The following is a 23485-nucleotide window of genomic DNA, read 5'->3' as shown; positions in this document are numbered from 1 at the left end:
GAAATGAACTGTAGTTTGAGCTTTTCCCCATCTAGTTATTATATGTCTTATTTGTGTCACTTATGTTACTTGTATATTATTTGTAATTCGTAACCCATTCCCCAAATATGTAACTGTATATTTTCAGCCTTCTGGCTGCCAAGCTCTTTCAATAAACCGTTAATATATTTTTATTATTACACACACACACACACACACCCGGAAGCCCACCCTCCTCCACCAGACCCCATGACCCATCCTCTCCTCCCCCTACCTCATAACGTCACCCACCCCCTCCTTCTCCCCCCTCCTTCACCTCAGCACCTGCGTAATGTCACAGCCTTACCTGCCCCTCGCCCCCCTCATACACACCTGTGCTATCGCTTCACCTCTTCACTCAATACCTGTTCAATATTTCCAATGTTATTTCCGGGAGTATCAGCGATTTTTGAGAGAGAGCGAGAGAGAGAGAGAGAGAGAGAGAGAGAGAGAGAGAGAGAGATATTCCCAACTTCTATTTCTCTCTCAACTGAAAAAAAAAACACAACTTACTTTACTAATCAACGCAGAAAACAGTTCAATATTACTCTTAAACATATATAAAAACACCTCAAACTAAACCCCCCCAAAAAAAAAATCAAAATGGCGCCTATATTACACAGAGACTCTAACCTACAGTAGCCTACAGGGTGATCAAAAAGTCACTGTGCACCTTCAATAAATAATATCCAGGTAAATTACAATACGATCGGGAGCTACAGGTGCACAGGGACTTTTCGATCACCTTGTAGATAAGTGTTTTTGTGGGGTTAGGTATAAAAGGTGTGCCAATGCAAGCGGAAACCGGGCGAACGTTCGTCTGGCTTAGCTTCTATGTATTGTCATAGGTGGTGTGAACGCCAGACGATGTTGACCGTTCGTGCTGTAGGTTGAGTTTCTCATAGAAGACAAGTGATTATTATTATTATTATTATTATTATTATTATTATTATTATTATTATTATTATTATTTATCACTTATCGTTACTATGAAAACTCCCACGTCCCGATATGACCTAGTGACCTCTGACCTTTCGTAATCTGACGCTCGCCTCGTTTCCCCAACCTTCCAGTCAATCAAATGCCCTTCACTTTTATAACTCGAAATCTGATTGGAGTAAAAGCGACCTTGAAGGTGATTGGCTCTCAGTACACAGATCTCGATGGTGATTGGCAATCAATACACAAACCTTGAAGGTGATTGGCTCCATACTACATAAACCTTGAAGGTGATTGGCTCCTTAGACATGTACCACAAGAACTCAGGTTTGATTGGTTGACGATGATATTCCTTAAAGAAAACTGAAACCTGATTGGCTGAGAGATAGTCCTTCAACACAGGTGATCGGCTGTCTGGATTTCAACACTACAATCCTGTCACCTGATTGGTTCCCTGGGTTTTCTCAAGTAAGATTAGCGCACATGATAACTGTACAAGATATCAACCAAATACTGATATTATACCAGATATAAGAACAGCACCATCCCATCTATTGATAAAATAATAAACAACTCCTGATTTATGTACTGTAGAGCCCTGTAAATGTATTCAATGCATATTATATCATTATGTCTAAATCAAATGTAAGTCTGTATATTTTCAGCCACCGGCTGCAACTCTATTAATAAACCGTTTATTATTATTATTATTATTATTATTATTATTATTATTATTATTATTATTATTTATATTCCATACATACATACATACATACATACATACATACATACATACGGGTATGCAACAGTACCAGGCAAGATATTAGTCAGCATAATATTCAACAGTGACGACATTCATTAAAATCCAAATAAATCGCTAATATCAAGCTATCATGAGGAAGTTGATATCACGTTATAATAAACAGGTAATTATTACTATACTTACGATGATGATTTTGCTATCAACTCGTGTCTGATATCGGAATTTTTTAAACCAGTATGGACCAATAGGCCCGCTGCAGTTTCCTCCATTCTTATGTTCTTATAACAACAACGATATCAGCTGACCCCTTTAAATGGCTTACTGACGACAATGATATCAATTTAGTGTATAAAATGATATCAATTTAGTGCATAAAATATCAATATAGTAAGCATAAATACGTTGATAATAGCATGGCGTCTTAAAACGTGTCTTAAACGTGTACAGAACCTATCCTGATGTTGTCTAAAACGCGTCATGGACCTACAAAGATACCTGTACTGGTCACGTAAGGAACTCATCGGGTAAAGTGAAAGAAACCTATAAGGAACATGAAATATAACTTGTCTTGACCTTGAAAACAACCTACGAAGTAGTGTAGTATGTCTAGAACAAGTCCTGAACACGTAGAGAATGAAATATAAACATGCAGTGAAATCAGTCATTAAGAGTGTTTAGAAACCATCAAGAACGTAAAACGAACCTGTCAATAACACGTACACAACCTGTAAAGTGCAAAGAACACGTACAAAAGCTGGTATGAACACGTATATAAGCTGTAATGAACATGTACAGAATTCATTATGATCACGTACAAAACCCGTTATCAACACATATACACGCCGTTATGTACACGTACACACGTAGTTATGTACACGTTCACAAGCTGTTATGCACATGTACAGAACCCTTTATGAACACGTACACAAGCTGTTACGAACATGTACAGAACCCTTTATGAACACGTACACAAGTTGTTACGATTATGTACAGAACCCTTTATGAACACGTACACAAGCTGTTACGAACATGTACAGTACACAAGCTGCCAAAAACCGTCGCTAATTAAGGACATTTGGGATTGTAACCTTACCACGAAGAGGGTCGACTCCTTGCTGCACCGCTGATGTTGGTCGTGTATGAGGTGAGCCAACATCTGAGTCCTCTCCGCCATGCTCATCTTCTTACTGTCCCGGGAGGCGGAGTGTCGTCGGTGGTGCCTCAGGATAGGGGAGGAATGCCTGCTGTCCTTACAGTCTTCAGATACCCTTGGAGAACTCCCTAACTGAGTAGTGGTTCTCATACACACCAGCTCCTCGGGGTCCGGGTCGTACTGAAGATGCGGGTCGTTAGCTGTGTGGTGGTCGTGTGGTGGTTGTTTGGAGAGGTGGTGGTTAGGGGGCTCCACAGCGATGGTCACCTTGTGTTCCAGGTAGCGGGCCTTCATGTTGGGGCCTTTAGAATGGCTGTGACGTTTCCCGGGGGACATGCCATCATCACCTCCCCCTGCCCTCACACATCTCCAGCTCTCAGACGGGCTGGTAGGCGCCCCTATACTTGCCCGGCCGTTCACCTCACCCACGTACATCGTTTCTGTCATATTACCAAATGTTACAACCTCACCTGCCGCCGCGGGACTGCTGTCAGGCTCATCTAAACTCATGGTGAATGTACTCTGAGCTGAGTCTTGATGCCTGATACGTGAGCGGCGGGCGTTCTGGGTTTGGTGGGCGGATTTGGAGTGAGTGGCTTTGGGATGTTGATGAGAGTTGTGGTGTCGGTGGGAGGTGAGGGCAGGGGGGCAAGATGGGGCGGTGCGAGAGTGTAGTGACTCCGTACTCTTACCTTCACTGACGTTCACCATAGAAAGGGTGATGGGGGAGCAGGTGCGGGGGGACCAGTTAACTCCTGAAGGGCGAAACTCTCCCGAATTCATAAAATCCCCGATGCTGCCTCCCACAGACAGCCCCGTCCTGCCGCTCTGACTCCCGAGGTAACTGGACTGCGATGATTGGTCAGATTTACTCTGTCTGGCCAGATCATTCTCCGGCACCAGCTGTCTTGAGGGCGAGCGATCCACCAACAAGGAGGAGATATCAGAGGCGCTGAGACTCTTACGGCGGTTGAGGCTGTTATAGGAGACGGTGGGAGCCTTGAACTTCTTACAGTGGCCACGGCTCCTTAAGTTGGCCAGAGGGAACTTGAGGCCCCTCATCATGGACCCGTGTTCACCGTAGCCTAAATCACCAGACATTGTACCTCTCAATCTGACCGACTGTCTATGGCCGTCAACCTGTACTACAAGATATCAATGTATTCCTCTTTAGCTACAGTACACCACACAACAGGTATTCCTCTACATATCGCGTCGGGTCTACAATAGCAACTCACCACACGGGCACGTACACCTGGCCTACAAAATCACTAATCATTTGGTTGCCAGGTTGAAAGCAGTCACTGAATCCCCACGAACATTTTATAAACACTTTTTCTAACTGTAGTGAAGATGAAAATAATGACGAGCTACACCATCCAGAGACACACCCGGTACACAACACCACACCTCTTACACTACCCTACGATGCACTACACTCACACACCAGCGACCGCAAAGCATACAATAGGGGCACATGTGGGCGTTAATTGGCCTCCACACACTCATCATTACACTAATTTACAATAACATGTGTCTTATTAACTACCATCGGCTATTATGAATACTAATCAACCCCCCTACCCCACCCCCACCCCCCACCCCTCCTCCTCCAAGCTACTTTCGCTCCACTTAACTTTATGTAAATTTAGGTTACATATGACAGACAAACTTGACAAAGAATTAAAGTTTATAAAAAAATTTTCCCCCAAACAAACAAGTGACTCAGTTTGTCAATAAATAACTTAATCCGATTTAACTTCAATACAAGAAAGTTTGTGTTGTGTCAAGTTCGTCAATGCATCACGGACGGACGGAGTGACACACGGACGGATGGAGTTACGGACCGACCATCACTACTCCTGTGACCTCCACAAGGGATAAACAATGAGTCCTGGGGTACAGTTATGGGCAAAAAGAACTAGACACAGAAGGAGTTTAAGCTGCGTCTACCTCACTATTAAAACAACAAGAAATATATTTATGGTGTAAAAGTAAAATCATGGGCTTTTGATCGTTATTTCTGTACAACCTACACCTACCCTCCTCTGTCCCTCCCTCCTCTGTCCCTCCCTCCTCTGTCCCTCCCTCCTCTCTCCCTCCCTCCTCTCTCCCTCCCTCCTCTGTCCCTCCCTCCTCTGTCCCTCCCTCCCTCCCTCCCTCCATGCTAAAATCTCCTTGTCCATAACTGTACACAAACACAAACGTAACACACTTAAGCTTTACAAAACAACAAAACAAACAAACAAAAAATTCGAGGCACCACGTCCAACACTTCACACAAGGGGGAGGGGAGGGCACACCACTCTTACGATACGTCCGAAAAACACACAAAATAAGTCCCACGTCCAACACGGCCACCAGCCTTCCCCACCATTTGTCTCTGCTAATCAACGACTGCCAACACGACAAGGAAGAAGCAAGCAGCAGTACGTGGCCAGTGATGCATGTTAGCCTTAGGTGCGTCAGGATGGTAATTACAAGCACACGAACAAGCGGTTACGGAGAGCGGATGTCAGATTACGTTATCAACCCCACAGCCCGAACTGATAAGATATGAGAGAGAGAGAGAGAGAGAGAGAGAGAGAGAGAGAGAGAGAGACATATCACTCATCTCACCTTCCTCCCCCCACACACACAAACACTCTCCACACACCTGTACATACACCTGACTGCCTTTCATATGACTCTACACTGGGACGGGATTTCTGTATTAAATAACTATGCTTTCTGTAGCCAAGGAAGAACACGTAATAGCTGAAATGACATCAAAGTTAATAAATAAATTTGTCATCATTTATATACAGTGATGGCTCTACCTACCTCTCCCTTCCCCCTTTATCTCCCTCCCTCCCTTCCTCCTTCTCCCTTCTTATTACTATCCCCCTTCCTCCTTCCCCTTATTACAATGCCCTCCCTTCCTCCTTCTCCTTATTACAATGTCCCTCCCCCCAATTACTATCCCTTCCTCCTCTTCCCTTCTCCTTCCTCCCATTCACCCTTATCACAACCCCTCCCTCCCCTGCACAATCCCCCTCCCTCCCTCCTTTAACCTCTTACCACCTGAAAACTAACTTCATATATTTCAGGTGAACTATAACTATATACCACACCAAGAATGACAGTCACCTGAACATACCTCCAGGTGAATTATTACAGTATATATTGCTAGGTGTACAGGTGGGAGTGCTGTCACCTATATATACTTCAGGTGTGGGCAGGTGACACGTGCAGCCAACTAATTATAGGACATAGGGGCAGGTGTTTAGGTGTGTGTGTGTGTGTGTGTGTGTGTGTGTGTGTGTGTGGGTGTGTCTTTTGCCTTATTGGGGTAATCGATAATGCCTGTGAATAAACACCACCACATGCGGGTTGGCTGGCTGGTTAGATACGTTCACTTAGCACCACCAGTTAGCAGACAAAATTAACACTGAGACTCTACCTTAACTAGATACGTCTACTTCAGGGGCACTACCTTTTCAGTTAGGAGGCAAAATTAACACTGAGACTCTACCTTAACTAGATACGTTCACTTAACACCAGTTAGGAAACAAAATTAACACTGAGACTCTACCTTAACTAGATACGTTCACTTAGCACCAGTTAGGAGACAAAATTAACACTGAGACTCTACCTTAACTAGATACGTTCACTTAGCACCAGTTAGGAGACAAAATTAACACTGAGACTCTACCTTAACTAGATACGTTCACTTAGCACCAGTTAGGAGACAAAATTAACACTGAGACTTTACCTTAACTAGATACGTTCACTTAGCACCAGTTAGGAGACAAAATTAACACTGAGACTCTACCTTAACTAGATACGCTCACTTAACACCAGTTAGGAGACAAAATTAACACTGAGACTCTACCTTAACTAGATACCTTCAATTAGCACCAGTTAGGAGACAAAATTAACACTGAGACTCTACCTTAACTACTGTAGATACGTTCATTTAGCACCAGTTAGGAGACAAAATTAACACTGAGACTCTACCTTAACTAGATACATTCACTTAGCACCAGTTAGGAGACAAAATTAACACTGAGACTCTACCTTAACTAGTTACCTTCACTTAGCACCAGTTAGGAGACAAAATTAACACTGAGACTCTACCTTAACTACTGTAGATACGTTCATTTAGCACCAGTTAGGAGACAAAATTAACACTGAGACTCTACCTTAACTAGATACATTCACTTAGCACCAGTTAGGAGACAAAATTAACACTGAGACTCTACCTTAACTAGTTACCTTCACTTAGCACCAGTTAGGAGACAAAATTAACACTGAGACTCTACCTTAACTACTGTAGATACGTTCATTTAGCACCAGTTAGGAGACAAAATTAACACTGAGACTCTACCTTAACTAGATACATTCACTTAGCACCAGTTAGGAGACAAAATTAACACTGAGACTCTACCTTAACTAGTTACCTTCACTTAGCACCAGTTAGGAGACAAAATTAACACTGAGACTCTACCTTAACTACTGTAGATACGTTCATTTAGCACCAGTTAGGAGACAAAATTAACACTGAGACTCTACCTTAACTAGATACATTCACTTAGCACCACCAGTTAGGAGACAAAATTAACACCGAGACTCTACCTTAACTAGATACGTTCACTTAGCACCACCAGTTAGGAGACAAAATTAACACCGAGACTCTACCTTAACTAGATACGTTCACTTAGCACCACCAGTTAGGAGACATCTGCGTCAAATTTAATCGCAAAAATTTAAGTGTTTTCCCAAAGTCGTGACGTAAATTTTAATGAAAGGATATTTTATTTTTGTTTTAGTTTTCATTATAAAAATCAACATTACTACCACAATCACCTCCCCTAAACTACCACAATCACCACCCCTAAACTACCACAAACGAGTCCTTATCGCAATCACCATCAATCACCATTACTACCCCTATTTCACCATCCTCCCACCATCACAAGCCCATATCCTCACCATCATCACCACTCCAACACACTAGTCACCATTAGTCACTATATCCTAAAGTGAACTAAATCACCACCATAACATCACCAAGTCAGTGCATATATTTCACCATTACGTAATCACCATTTCACCATCACCAGGTCACAACATAGGCTAAAATACAATAACCACTCACCATATCACCATAACTAAATCGGGGTAAGATACTATATACTGGTCACAATCACCAGGCCAACACAGTAGTTACGATCACCATCTTACCATTATTTCATCACATCACCATTACATCACCATCATTACGTCACATCACCATTACATCACCATCATTACGTCATAACATCACCATTTTCTCACTATCATTACGTCACATCACCATTATCTCACCATCATTACGTCACATCACCATTTTCTCACCATCATTACGTCACATCACCATTCTCACCATCATTATGTCACATCACCATTATCTCACCATCATTACGTCACATCATCATTACCTCACCATCATTACGTCACAACACCACCACTATCTCACCATCATTACGTCACAACACCACCATTATCTCACCATCATTACGTCACAACATCACCATTCATCTCACCATCATCACCCTCCTTTCTCATTATCACCATCACCCATCACCATACCAACCTGAAGTTTATCATTTTCACCATCCCCAACCATCACCATCACGCACTATACACGTCGTGAACTCGTCTACCCCCCCCCAGGTTACGGCACCATCAGGCAAACGTACAGCACCCCTGGCACTGACTCGTGTAAGAGGAGTACCACACGAAACGGCACTTGGAGTAGGGAGGAACAGGAAGTGGCACCGCTACTATCATTTACAGAGGAAACCGCATTTGCGTCTCATCCCAAGATCTACGTTTCCCTGTATCACGTTTCAACTGTACCCTCTAACGTTTCACTGTACCCTCTAATGTTTCACTGTACCTTCTAATGTTTCACTGTACCCTCTAACGTTTCACTGTACCCTCTAACGTTTCACTGTACCCTCTAACGTTTCACTGTACCCTCTAACGTTTCACTGTACCCTCTAACGTTTCACTGTACCCTCTAACGTTTCACTGTACCCTCTAACGTTTCAACTGTACCCTCTAACGTTTCACTGTACCCTCTAACGTTTCAACTGTACCCTCTAACGTTTCAACTGCACCTCTAACGTTTTCTGCCTCTAACGTTTCTGTACCCTCTAACGTTTCACTGTACCCTCTAACGTTTCACTGTACCCTCTAACGTTTCACTGTACCCTCTAACGTTTCACTGTACCCTCTAACGTTTCACTGTACCTCTAACGTTTCACTGTACCTCTAACGTTTCACTGTACCCTCTAACGTTTCACTGTACCTCTAACGTTTCACTGTACCCTCTAACGTTTCACTGTACCCTCTAACGTTTCAACTGTACCCTCTAACGTTCCTGTACCCTCTAACATTCCACTGTACCCTCTAACGTTTCACTTACCCTCTAACGTTTCAACTGTACCCTCTAACGTTTCCTGCCTCTAACGTTTCACTGTACCCTCTAACGTTTCACCTGCCCTCTAACGTTTCACTGTCCCTCTAACGTTTCACTGTACCTCTAATGTTTCACTGTACCTCTAACGTTTCACTGTACCCTCTAACGTTTCACTGTACCCTCTAACGTTTCACTGTACCCTCTAACGTTTTCCTGTACCTCTAACGTTTCACTGTACCTCTAACGTTTCAACTGTACCCTCTAACGTTTCACTGTACCCTCTAACGTTTCACTGTACCCTCTAACGTTTCACTGTACCCTCTAACGTTTCACTGTACCCTCTAACGTTTCACTGTACCCTCTAACGTTTCACTGTACCCTCTAACGTTTCACTGTACCCTCTAACGTTTCACTGTACCCTCTAATGTTTCACTATACCTCTAACGTTTCCTGTACCCTCTAATGTTTCACTGTACCCTCTAACGTTTCTGCACCCTCTAACGTTTCACTGTACCCTCTAACGTTTCACTGTACCCTCTAACGTTTCACTGTACCCTCTAACGTTTCACTGTACCCTCTAACGTTAAATTAAATGCTATCTATTCCTACTATCTGTGAGAGAGAGGTGAGAGAGAGAGAGAGAGAGAGAGTGAGAGAGAGTGAGAGAGAGAGAGAGAGAGAGAGAGAGTGAGAGAGGAGAGAGAGAGAGAGAGAGTTATCACTCTTCACATCTTCCTTTATCACACGTCCCCTTCCTCCTTATCCCCCCTCCTCCCCTTCCTACCCTTATCCCCCTCCCTCCCCCTCCTACCCTGGTTTATCCATCAAACGTCCAAACTGGATAAAAAAATATAAAATTATCAAAGCTTTTAAACAATGTGTGTGTGTGCGTGTGTGTGTGTGTGTGTGTGTGTGTGTGTGTGTGTGTGAGAATAAAACCACAGGAAAACAACATTAAACCAAAATAATAAACAAATTATTTTCCTCCACCAGACTGAAATGGGCCAAAATACAAGTCGAGACGAAGAGCTAATGACTCTCTCTCTCTCTCTCTCTCTCTCTCTCTCTCTCTCTCTCTCTCTCTCTCTCTCTCTCTCTCTCTCTCTCTCTCTCTCTCTCTCTCTCTCTCTCTCTCTCTCTCTCTCTCTCTCTCTCTCTCTCTCTCTCTCTCTCTCTCTCTCTCTCTCTCTCTCTCTCTGGCACCTCAGTCTGTCGCTTATTTTTCTGATTTTTCCTGCTTAGCGTCTCGTGTTGTTATCAGACTCCCGTTCGAGTCCCGGATCTGTTGCCAGGGGTGTAGCAATGGTGTCAGGGTGTAGCAATGGTGTCGTGGGTGTTGCAATGGTGTCGTGGGTGGTGCAATGGTGTCGTGGGTGTTGCAATGGTGTCGTGGGTGTAGCAATGGTGTCTGGTGTAGCAATGGTGTCGTGGTGAATGGTGTCGGGTGTAGCAATGGTGTCGTAATTGTTGCAATGGTGTCGTGGGTGTAGCAATGGTGTCGTGGGTGTTGCAATGGTGTCGTGGGTGTAGCAATGGTGTCGTGGGTGTAGCAATGGTGTCGTGGGTGTAGCAATGGTGTCGTGGGTGCTGCAGACTCTCCAAGACCTCCCAGTAGACTCCCATACCTCCCAGCAGACTCCAATACCTCCCAGCAGGCTCCCAGGTCTCCCAGCAGACTCTCAGGCCTCCAGCAGACTCTCAGGCCTCCCAGCAGACAGGAGGAGGAGAATCTTCACGCCCAATTGAGATGGCCAAGAGTGTGACTGACAGCTGTTGTGATTGTGTCAGGGTCGAGAGAAGGGAGGACACACTTCCCCGACCCCCTCCCTCTCCTACCCTTCCTCCTCCTACCCTTCCTCCTCCTACCCTTCCACCTCCTACCCTTCTCCCTCTCCAACCACCTCCTCCTTCCTCCTCTTCCTCCCCTCACACGATAGCATCTTTGATTGTTGCACACACACACACACACACACACACACACACACACACACACACACACACACACACACACACACACACACACACACACACACACACACACACACACACACACACACACACACACACACACACACACACACACACACACACACACACACACACACACACACACACACACACACACACACACACACACACACACACACACACACACACACACACACACACACACACACACACAGTGAAATCAAATTCGTCATGGCTGGAGTATCTTAAGACTGTCTTTAGTTTATTTGTTGTTAAGTAAAAACAACAACAACAACAACAACAACAACTGCAACAACCATTACATCACCTCCACCAAGACCTTAGTTTCACCTGGAAATAAAATAAGTATAAACCAAACGCTTAACGATAATGTTTCACTTCATCATGGGGAAAAAAACTCTCAGGAGTCCCAGCAGGGGTGCCACGCTGACCTGACCTGGCACTTAGCCCACCATGAGCCAGGGTCACTTTAATGAAACTGAAGGGGTTCTATCGCCAGCTGAGGTAAGGGGTGTAGGGGGTGTGTAGGGGTGTGTGAAATGTGTAGGGTGTGTGGGTGTAAGGGGTGTGAGGGGGTGTAAAGGGGTGTAAGGTAGTTGTAAGGGGTGTAAGGGGTTGTAGGGGTGGTGTAAGGGGTGTGGGAGGTGTGTAGAGGAGTGTGGGGGGTGTGGGGTGCGTAAAGGGGGGTGTGTGGGGGTGTAAGGGGTGTAGGGGGTGTGGGGAGTTGTAGGGATGGTGTGGGGGTGTAGGGGGTGTGTAGAGGTACGTACGGGTGTGTAGAGGGTACGTGGGGATGTGTGGGGGTGTGTAAGGGTGTGGGGGTGTGGGGAGTTGGGGATGGTGTAAAGGGTGTAGGGGGTGTAAGGGGTGTGGGAGTTGTAGGGGTGTGTAAAGGGGTGTGTAAAGGGTGTGTAAAGGGTGTGTAAAAGGGGTGTGTAGGGGGTGTGTGGGGGGTGTGGGGGTGTGTGGGGGGGTGTAGGGGTGTGTGGTGCACATAAGAAAAACATAAGAAAATAAGGAGTCGGCAATAGGCCGGTTGGCCTGTGCATGGCAGCTCCTGTCAGAGTTACTACCACTCTCTATCATCCATGAATCTATCCAGCCTCCTTTTAAAACTTTCCAGCGTTCCATCACTTACTACAAAGTTGCTAGCTTGTTCCCTCGTCCACCACCCTATTTGTGAACCAGTTTCTTCCTATCTCCTCCTAAACCTAAACTTATCAACAAATCCGTTGCTACAGAGTTAAATCCGTGTAGGGGTGTGTAAGGTGTGTAAAGGGGTGTAGGGGGTGGTGTAGGGAGGTATAAGGGAGATGTAGGGGAGGTATAAGGGGGTGGTGTGGGGGTGTAATGGGTGGTGTGGGGGAGGTGTATGGGTGGTGTAGGGAGGTGTAAGGGAGGTGTAGGGTGGTGTAGGGAGGTATAGGGGCGGTGTGAGGTGGCGTAAAGGTGAGGGCGGTGTGGGGAGGTATAAGGGAGGTGTAAGGGGCGGTGTAGGGGAGGTATAAGGGGCGTGAAGGGCGGTGTAAGGGGTGGTGTAAGGGTGGTATAAGGGGCGGTGTGGGAGGTGTAAGGGAGGTATAAGGGGCGGTGTAGGGAGGTATAAGGGGCAGTGAGGGGTGTAAGGAGGTGGGAGGTGGTGGGGTGGTGAGGGGGTGGGGATGGTGTAGGGATGGTGGGGTGGTGGGGTGAAGGGCGGTGTAAGGGGCGGGTGAGAGGCGGTGGGGGTGGTGTAAGGGGTGGTATAAGGGGTGGTGAAGGGGCGGTGTAAGGGAGGTGTAAGGGAGGTATAAGGGGCAGGTGTGGGCGGTGAAAGGGGCGGTGTGGGGAGGTGTAGGGATGGTGTGGGGGTAGGGGGGTGGTGTGGGGAGGTGTAATGGGAGGTGTAAAGGTGGTGTTAGGGGTGGTGTAAGGGGTGGTGTAAAGGTGGTGTTAGGGGTGGTGTAAGGGGTGGTGTAAAGGGGTGTAATGGGTGTAGGATGTAGCAGGGGTGTAAGGGAAGTAGGAGTGCAGGTTAGGTTAGGTCAGGTCAAGTTCGGTCAGGTCAGGTCAAGTTAAGAACATTAGAACATATGAATGGAGAACTGCAGCGGGCCTATTGACCCATACAAAGGCAGTCCCGTTTACACCCAACCCTTATTGCTCATAAGAGCATCCAACTATGTTTGAAGCTATCCAGCGTATTAGAGTTAATGATGATATTAGGTAACTTTTTCCACTCGTCCACTACTCTGTTTCCAAACCAGTGTTTACCTATTTCACGCCGAAATCTAAATTTGTCTAATTTAAAACCATTGTTACGAGTTCGCTCCTGGTTGGATAGTTTGAGTACCTTTGTAATGTCCCCTTTGTTTAACCCTGACTTCCATTTATACAGGCGGTCAGGTCAGGTCAGGTTAGGTTAGGTTATGGAAACAAGAATAAATTAGAAAAAAACCCAAACTGCCAACAACATTCTAGGCCTGGTCGCAGATAACACACAGGTAAATTTAATTAATATTTCTCTCAGGTCAGGTAACTATCTCGCTGCTTCAAGAGATAAACACGAAGAGACGCTGACAACATTTTATTATTAGTTGTGAGACAAAGAGAGACACTGGAGAGAGAGAGAGAGAGAGAGAGAGAGAGAGAGCGAGACATGAATGGAGGAAATTGCAGCGAGCCTATTGGCCCATACTGTACGTTTTAATCTCTCTCTCTCTCAATATTTTCAATTCCACTTCCTCTTCCTTCCTGTCCCTGTCTGTCTGTCTGTCTGTCTGTCTCACCCTCGTCACTCTACAAGTTACACCTCCGTCACTCTACACGTCACACCTCCGTCACTTACACGTCACACCTCCTTACCACACGTCACACCTGTCACTCACACGTCACACCTCCGTCACTCTACACGTCACACCTCCGTCACTTTACACGTCACACCCCCGTCACTACACGTCACACCTCCGTCACTCTACACGTCACACCTCCGTCACTACACGTCACACCCCATCACTCTACACGTCACCCTCGTCACTCTACAAGTTACACCTCCGTCACTTACACGTCACACCTCCGTCACTCACACGTCACACCTCCGCACTCACGTCACACCTCCGTCACACACGTCACACCTCCGTCACTTGTCACACACGTCACACCTCCGTCACTCTACACGTCACACCTCCGTCACACGTCACACCTCCATCACTCTACGTCACACCTCCGTCACTCTACACGTCACACCTCCGTCACTCTACACGTCACACACGTCACACCTCCATCACTCTACACGTCACACCTCCGTCACTACACGTCACACCTCCGTCACTCTACGTCACACCTCACATCCTCTACGTCACACCTCCGTCACTCTACACGTCACACCTCCGTCCTCTACGTCACACGTCGTCACTCCGTCACTCTACACGTCACACCTCCGTCACTCTACACGTCACACCTCCGTCACTCTACACGTCACACCTCCGTCACTCTCACACGTCACACCTCCGTACACGTCACACCTCCGTCACGTCACGTCACTCACGTCACTCAACACCTCCGTCACTACACGTCACACCTCCGTCACACGTCACGCCTCCGTCACTCTACGTCACACCTCCGTCACTACACGTCACACCTCACGTCACTACACGTCACACCTCCGTCACTACACGTCACACCTCCGTCACTACACGTCGTCACACACGTCACACTCCACGTCACACACACGTCAGTCACTACACACGTCACACTACACGTCACACCTCCGTCACTACACGTCACACCACACCTCCGTCACTACACGTCACACCGTCACACTACACACGTCAGTCACTACACGTTACTAACAGAAGGCAATAATAACCATCACTCCATGTCCCTCATCATCAACCAGAGAGAGAGAGGAGAGAGAGAGAGACCTGATCAATGAACCTTAACTAGATCAACAAGATAAACAACTCCAATTCCCAAAAGACCTTAAACTAACCAAACCTATCCTAACCTAACCTAACCTAACCAAACCTAACCAAACCAAACCTAACCTATCCTAACCAAACCAAACCTATCCTAACCTAACCTAACCAAACCTAACCAAACCAAACCAAACCAAACCTAACCTAACCTAACCAAACCTAAACTACAGTCTTGATGTAATTTTGATGCCATTACAAACATTCTTACGTCTCCAGTTATGAAAAAAAAAGTCATGTCAATAAATACTTTTTTTTTACGTTTCGACTTTAAATTAACTTACGTTCCTCCCATCTCAACTTACGACAAAAATTATACATGATTATTTTTTCCCATTCAATCTTACCTTAGTGAATATGTGAGAGGTATTCACTCATCTTTATTTACGAGGAAATTTTAACTTACGATCTTTTTGGGAATCTCTTACCCTGTGCTTCACTCTCCCTAAGGTAATTATTGACTCAGTTATCTCTGATGGGAGGATTAGGAGTCTCAGATGATCGTTAATACGGAAATTACTTAGTGTGTGTGTGTGTGTGTGTGAATAAATACGTTCATACATAAACATAAACCAAATATAAACCAAATAATAGCAACGACAACAAACACATCACCACCTTCAACAAAACACACACACACACACACACACACACACACACACACACACAAAGTCCCTCACTTAAGACAACAGGATCCCGGGCGACAGATCCAACGCGTATATCCTACCAACACAAGACATCCTGAACACAAATCCTTTAAGGACCCTCTGAATACCCAATCCTACACATACACAAGAGATCCTACAGACAGATGGTGGATGTGTCTGCCTGTCTGCCTGTCTGTCTCGGGGGGATTTATCTATACCTGTCACTTTCCCAATTACACCTTCCGTCCCCAGGTAAATCCCATCGTTAATGGCATCAGTGGGTCGTGAATCTTTACCTGAAAGATCCGATACTGTTTACGTCTTAAATCCCCGCTAACCGGATATCGGGGAGGGGAATGTCTTATACCCGTTAACCGTACAGTCGGATAACAGAAACAGGACATGTCTTACACCCATTAACCGTACATTCGGATAACAGAGTGGAGGGGGGGGACATGTTTTACACCCATTATCCGTATAATGAGAACAACAGGTAACGAGCATAAACAGGTAAACAGAACAACAGGTAAACAGAGAACAACAGGAAGTTTGGAGAACAACAGGTACTAGAGAACAACAGGCAAACGGAGAACAACAGGTAAACAGAGAACAACAGGTAAACAGGAGAACAACAGGTAAAGCGAGAACAACAGGTGCAGAACAACAGGTACTGAGAACAACAGGCAAACAGAGAACAACAGGTAAACAGAGAACAACAGGTAAACAGAGAACAACAGGTAAACAGAGAACAACAGATAAACAGAGAACAACAGGTAAACAGAGAACAACAGGTAAACAGAGAACAACAGGTAAACAGAGAACAACAGATAAACAGAGAACAACAGGTAAACAGAGAACAACAGGTAAACAGAGAACAACAGGTAAACAGAGAACAACAGATAAACAGAGAACAACAGGTAAACAGAGAACAACAGGTAAACAGAGAACAACAGGTAAAATAGGAGAACAATAGATAAACAGAGAACAACAGGTAAACAGGAGAACAGGTAAACAGAGAACAACAGGTAAACAGAGAACAACAGGTAAACAGAGAACAACAGGTAAACAGAGAACAACAGATAAACAGAGAACAACAGGTAAACAGAGAACAACAGGTAAACGGAAAACAACAGTTACACACCAAAACATCCACTGAGACGTGATCTTCTCCTTGGCAAACATTACATAAGTTATCGAAGCCGGATGTTGACAGATATGCTGAAGGTTAGGTTAGCGTTAGGTTTGGTTAGGTTAGGTTAGAGTTTGGTTAGCGTAAGGTTTGGTTAGGTTAGCGTTTGGTTAGCGTTAGGTTTGGTTAGGTTAGGTTAGCGTTTGGTTAGAGTTAGGTTTGCTTAGAGTTTGGTTAGCGTTAGGTTTGGTTAGGTTAGGTTAGCGTTTGGTTAGCGTTAGGTTTGGTTAGCGTTGGGTTTGGTTAGCGTTAGGTTTGGTTAGCGTTAGGTTTGGTTAGCGTTAGGTTTGGTTAGGTTAGGTTAGCGTTTGGTTAGAGTTAGGTTTGTCCAGTGCTAGGTTTAAGCTAGCTGCCAGGGTTTGCCAGCTGCCAGGGTTTGCTAGGTTAGGTTGAAGCGTTTGTTGAAGAAGCGCGTTTGGTTAGAGTTTGGTTAGCGTTAGGTTTGGCTAGGTTAGGTTAGCGTTTGGTTAGCGTTAGGTTTGGTTAGCGTTAGGTTTGGTTAGCGTTAGGTTTGGTTAGCGTTTGGTTAGCGTTAGGTTAGGTTAGCGTTTGGTTAGGTTAGATTAGTGCTAGGTTTGGTTAGCGTTAGGTTTGGTTAGGAGAGGGATGAGAGGCGGTGTGAGGAGAGGGATGAGAGACGATGAGAGGAAAGGGATGAGAGGCGGTGTGAGGAGAGGGATGAGAGGGGTCACACCTGGGGATTAATTAACCCTACAACTTAACGGTGGTATTGTTGTCACCTCCCACCGACGCCATCACCCCTCAGGTAATTATGGCACCTGTACACACCTATCGGCCGCCACACTGCGCCTTTAATTAAAATGACACCCGTCTTGTTGTCCCTCGCCGGGTCAGCAGGGTGTGGTCATAAGTGTCTGACGTTGGTGTGTCTGTCTGTAGGTCCGTCTGGTAATTGTTGCTAAAATAACTCAGAAGAAATATAACTTAAGCCTAACCTAACCAAACCTTAAACAAGCCTAGGCTAACCTAACCAAACCTAAACAAGCCTAAGCTAACCTAACCTAACCAAACCTAACCTAACCAAGCCCAAACAACCCAACCTAATGTAATTGTAAATGTCATATGTTCTGAGCCATTTTGTGCCAGAGGGCGGGTGTATTACGCACCTTAATAACAAAAACCCGGTCGCCCACCCCACCCACCCCACCCACCCCACCCCACCCACCCTCCACCCACCCACCCACCCACCCACACACACACACACACACACACACACACACACACACACACACACACACACACACACACACACACACACACACACACACACACACACACACACACACACACACACACACACACACACACACACACACACACACACACACACACACACACACACACACACACACCTATTGACGTCCACGCTGCGCCACTATAACACACCTTTAATTAGAACGCACCTGTGTACCATTTTCTATACACCCTTAATTAGTACACACCTGGGCTTGATTTTACACTCGCCTCTAATTAAACCTATCTTTAAAACAGGCAATGGTCAGGTTTCTGGTCACAATTACCTAACATAAAACATCAGTGGTTTAACATATAGATCACAATCGTATCTTTATAATATCATCGACATCAATTGGTTTAAAATCAAAATAAACCCCACATTTGGTTTATGAGGAAAGGTCATAATGTCTCCTCCCCTTCACACTCCATAAAACAACACAGGTTTATAATAACACCGCTGGTAATGGGTTTATTTTTTCCCATCGTTTATTTTTTTCCCATGATGGTTTATATCACTCTCTCTTAAATATTTAATTTATATAAAACAAAGTTAATTAAACTCCAAATACCGTAGGAAAAAGTTCATATATTTTATTTTTGAATTTTATACTTTAGTTTTTTTTTTACTCTTGTAAAAAATAATTATTATTTTTTTTTTTTTCAATTGTAATTTTCAAGACGGTTTTTTTTTTGCCTCCTGTCAATAAAAAAAAATCTTGTTTATTACATGAATGTTAATTAAAAGGTAAATGCACGGAATAAATTCACATGTTTGGATAACCTCTCACTCAGAATAAATCTCCCATAGCTGGCATTAATTTCCCCCATTTTAGAGTAATTTTCTCCGGCTTCAAATTTTTTCCACGCTGAAAAAAATTACCAGTTAAAAAAAAATTCCCACATTATAAAAAAAAATAATTCCCACATTTCCAAAAAAATTCCCCACACCTCAAAAAAAAAAACTTCAAAATTAGTCTTCAAGTTCATTTATTTCCCAATTCACTTTTCAAGAAACATTTCCAGGATTAGATACTTTTCCTCATAAACCCCCCCCCCTCTCGCTGGTGTACCTAATTAAAGTGTCGTCGGAAATGATTTTTTTGAGAGAGTAATTCTATTAAAACAGCTGACAATCAGGGCTCCTACACTCACTAGTAAACGCAGATACAAAAACGCGGAGACAAAAACAGATACAAAAACGCAGACAAAAACGCAGATACATAAACCCGGGAAATATGAAAAAACGTGAATACCAAAAAAACTCGAAAGACGAAAAACACACACACACACACACACACACACACACACACACACACACACAAAATCCGGGTTACGTCTCCACCAGTTCACTAATAGCAGCTGCTCTCATTATCCCTCTCTAGTTTTAAAAATAAATCCGGATCTCTGGTACTCGGTATAAAAACGCTTTTACCCAACCCAACAATGACTCCCACACGTCCTTTACGGGTGACTGAACGACACACAGTGATGAACACGTCCATAGGAAATCCTAACACTGACTAACCATCTGGACTGGGGTCTATGGGGGTCTATTAGGAATGGGGGTCTATTAGGAATGGGGGGTCTATGGAATGGTCTATTAGGAATGGGGTCTATTAGGAATGGGGTCTATAGGAATGGGGTCTATTAGGAATGGGGTCTATTAGGAATGGGGTCTATTAGGAATGAGGTCTTTAGGAATGGGTTCAATTAGGACTTGGGTCGATTAATATAACCTGTTGAACACACTACACCACCTGTTGAACACTCACACCACCTGTTGAACACTCCACCACCTGTTGAACACTCCACACCACCTGTTGAACCTCCACCACCTGTTGAACACACTACACCACCTGTTGAACCTCCACACCACCTGTTGAACCTCCACACCACCTGTTGAACACTCCACACCACCTGTTGAACACTCCACATCACCTGTTGAACCTCCACACCACCTGTTAACACCTCCACACCACCTGTTGAACACTCCACACCTGTTGAACACTCCACACCACCTGTTGAACCTCCACCACCTGTTGAACCTCCACACCACCTGTTGAACACTCCACCACCTGTTGAACACTCCACACCACCTGTTGAACCTCCACACCACCTGTTGAACACTCCACACCACCTGTTGAACACTCCACACCACCTGTTGAACACTCCCACACCACCTGTTGAACACTCCACACCACCTGTTGAACACTCCACCACCTGTTGAACACTCCACACCACCTGTTGAACACTCCACACCACCTGTTGAACACTCCACACCACCTGTTGAACACTCCACACCACCTGTTGAACACACTACCCGTTAAACACACCACAGAGAACAAGAATTTTACCCTACACACAGTATCTATTGAACATTTGAACATAGGACGATAGCAAGACAAATGAACATATCTTCACCAAACAAAGACTGTTCACCCCAACCAATGAACACTTTACCTTCATACCTCAACTAGGGCTCAGGTAATAGCCTCATAAGATGTTTAAAATACCTGTTCAAAAGTCACTATATGAACACATCAACCGTAATTCTTCCTACAGTTTATAAATGTAATCCTCAGTGTAAAAATATAACACAAAGGTAATGTTCACTGGAAAATACTGAACAGGTAACTTCCAAAGGTAATGTTCAATGGAAAATACTGAACAGGTAACTTCAAAGGTAATGTTCAATGGAAAATACTGGACAGGTAACTTCCAAAGGTAATGTTCAATGGAAAATACTGGACAGGTAACTTCCAAAGGTAACACAAAGGTAATGTCCACTGTATAAAATATATCATCAAGATGTGTTCACTCAGTGCAAGTTTTATTATTCACCGCAACACAATAATAATTTTCTAACATGAATTTCAACAAGAAATACAACAATTTATAAATACAAAATTCGAGTAAAGTGAAACCTCTATTTAACGGACATGGGAAGGAAAATCCATTATATCGAGGGTTTGTTAGATGTAAATCCTCTATTTAACGGACTATATGTAGAAAATCCATTATATCGAGGGTACGTTAAATATGACCCCATATAACGGAAAACATTGAAAGAAAAGTCCGTTATATGGAGGTATCAGTACAAAATACGGTAACACATTACTCTGATTTCAAAATACAGCACAAGTATTTTTTCCACTATACAAAATACGCCACAAAAATACGACTCTACAAATACGTATAATAATATATCCGTATTTCTCACTGTATATTAAAACCATCTATAATTTTCACTGTTATATAAAATCTTGACGGTAGAAAAAATTAGACGTATTTCACACTTCAAATATTAGTTATAATTTTTCTAGGTATTAAGATGACATAACACCACTAAGTTATTGTACGTCTGTTATCCTCACGTAATAAATAACACATCAAGTATCACAAGTGTAATTAATACGACATATGTGTGATTTCAGTAACACGTGTAATAGTGTAGGTGTAATTAATAAGGTTTCTACAGTTATTAATACGTTTATGTAATGGTCACACGTTATTAATAAGACCAACTGGAAACTTCACTACAGAATATATGACGTTTTATTTCCACCGTCACACACAGACACAGTGCCAGCAACGCCTCTGCTAGCAGCTGGTGTCTGGCCACGTGTGAGCCGCAGCCTGGTTGTGGGGGTACAGGTAAGGGAGGCGCACGAGGTCGAACTGCCCCGCATGCGGTTGGGAGTGAGTGGGGAGGTGGGGGGAGCAGTTAGCTAGCTGCGGGGGGTAGAGTGGTGGTAGTGGTGTGCAGAGAACAACCCGTGTCTTCATAGGGTTGTGGGTGGAGTGGGAGGGTTGTGGGTGGAGTGGGAGGGTTGTGGATGGAGTGGGAGGGTTGTGGGTGGGGTGGGAGGGTTGTGGGTGTGTGGGGGGTTGTGGGTGTGGTGGGAGGGTTGTGGGTGTGGTGGGAGGGTTGTGGGTGTGGTGGGAGGGTTGTGGGAGGGGTGGGAGGGTTGTGGGAGGGGTGGGAGGGTTGTGGGTGGGGAGTAGGATAGTGGAGATGAGGGGTTAAGTTAGGTGGGGTGGGAGAGGGGTGAAGGAGGGAGGGTGAGAGGTGAGGATAATGAAGGGGGATGTGGGTGGGGTAAGAAGGAGAAGAAGAAAAGAAGAAGAAGAAGAAGAAGAAGAAGAAGAAAGAAGACGAAAGAAGAAAGAAGAAGAAGAAAGAAAAGAAAAAGACGAAGAAGAAGAAGGAGGAGGGAGGAGGAGGAGGAGGAGGAGGAGGAGGAGCCAACATTACATAATGTGGATGTATAAATAATGTCAATGAACTTGCTGGGTGACGGCCATAAGCCTGAACATTACCTGTGACTCACTATTGCAACACAACACCTGTCAACTGCAAACATTCAACAGTATACAACACAACACTGTCTACCCATAGAAGTAAACAAAACAGCACTGTCTACCCACAACAGTAAACAACACAGCACTGTCTACCCATAGAGTAAACAACACAGCACTGTCTACCACAACAGTAAACAACACAGCACTGTCTACCCACAACAGTAAACAACACAGCACGGTCTACCCACAACAGTAAACAACACAGCACTGTCTACCCATAGAAGTAAACAACACAGCACTGTCTACCCACAACAGTAAACAGCATAGCACTGTCTACCCACAACAGTAAACAACACAGCACTGTCACCCAGCAGTAAACAGCATAACTGTCTACCCACAACAGTAAACAACACAGCACTCACCCACAACAGTAAACAACACGGTCTACCCATAGCAGTAAACAGCATAGCACTGTCTACCCATAGCAGTAAACAACACAGCACTGTCTACCCATAGCAGTAAACAGCATAGCACTGTCTACCCACAACAGTAAACAACACAGCACTGTCTCCCATAGCAGTAAACAGCATAGCACTGTCTACCCACAACAGTAAACAACACAGCACTGTCTACCCACAACAGTAAACAACACAGCACTGTCTACCCACAACAGTAAACAACACAGCACTGTCTACCCACAACAGTAAACAACACAGCACTGTCTACCCATAGCAGTAAACAGCATAGCACTGTCTACCCACAACAGTAAACAACACAGCACTGTCTACCCACAACAGTAAACAACACAGCGTTTACCCATAGCAGTA

This window comes from Homarus americanus, unplaced genomic scaffold, assembly GCF_018991925.1.
Source record: "Homarus americanus isolate GMGI-L3 unplaced genomic scaffold, GMGI_Hamer_2.0 scaffold48830, whole genome shotgun sequence".
Lineage (NCBI taxonomy): Eukaryota > Metazoa > Arthropoda > Malacostraca > Decapoda > Nephropidae > Homarus > Homarus americanus.
Note: the sequence above shows the minus strand (reverse complement) of the source record.